This window comes from Schistocerca serialis, chromosome 2 (genome assembly GCF_023864345.2).
Source record: "Schistocerca serialis cubense isolate TAMUIC-IGC-003099 chromosome 2, iqSchSeri2.2, whole genome shotgun sequence".
In the NCBI taxonomy this organism is placed as follows: Eukaryota; Metazoa; Arthropoda; class Insecta; order Orthoptera; family Acrididae; genus Schistocerca; species Schistocerca serialis.
In genome coordinates, this window is record NC_064639.1 from 289,825,869 (window position 1) to 289,827,041 (window position 1,173).

Here is a 1,173-nt window from a genome sequence, read left to right on the forward strand (position 1 = left end):
CAGCTGACGGGCGTTGATACATACCATCCTGGACAGGGGAAAGTGTGTATCCTGACCGGAACTCGAACCCGGGAGCTCCTGCTTACATGGCAAACGCTCTATCCATCTGAGCCACCGAGGTCACAGAGGATAGTGCGACTGCAGGGACTATCTCGCGCACGCCTCCTGCGAGACGCACATTCTCACCTAATATAGCCACACACCACATTCGTAGTGTCCGTACCCAACACACCCATTACTCGTGGAAGACATTCCACATTCTGGCAACACCGACCATGACCTTCCTCTTCTGTGCGGATGCACACTTATTACCCAAACTCTTACAGGACTTGGTAAGAATGTCTTCCACGAGTAATGAGTGTTTTGGGTAGGGACACTACGAATGTAGTGTGTGGACATATAAGGTGAGAATGTGGGTCTCGCGAGAGGCGTGCGCGGGATAGTCTCTCCAGTCGCACTGTCCTCTTTGCCCTCAGTGGCTCAGATGGGTAGAGCGTCTACCATGTAAGCAGGAGATCCCGGGCTCGAGTCCCGGTCAGGGCACACATTTGCATCTGTCTCCGTTGATACATAGCAGCGCCAGTCAGCAGCTGAAGGTATTAATACATAATTCTAATTTCTTGGATAGGTGTCTTAGCAAGAAGAGGAGTCCTCAGATTTCTTGCACCACTTCGATATGCTATTGTATACTTGTGGCATTTTTGAAACTTTCCACTGGAAGCTCTTTGTGCACTCACTATCAAATGGCAACGGGTGAATGCTAGCACACAAAAAGCTTTTCTCTGTCTGGTTCTCCACCATTCTCAGCAATTACGACCAGCGGTACCGATGTCGGCGGTTTTCTCAACTGACTTGTCGGCGCGACGTTAAAAAATAAAAATAAAAGTTGAGAGCTTTTCTTTCGTATTCTTTATCATTTCTTAGGTTCTGTTTAGCCATTTACCTACAACGCCTTTTGAAAGTGTTTGATGAACTTTATAGTTACCCTATAGTCCGATTTAAATTAGGTGTTTAAGATTCAAAGTTGCGATATTATCGCAAATACTGTGTGCAGGAAGCCGCCACAGCGGCAGGAACATGGAGAGGAAGTCCACAATGCTCCGTCCTCTGTGGCTATAATAATCACTTGAAAGTCTTTATCTCCCAATGAAATTACCTAAAAAAATTGGTATT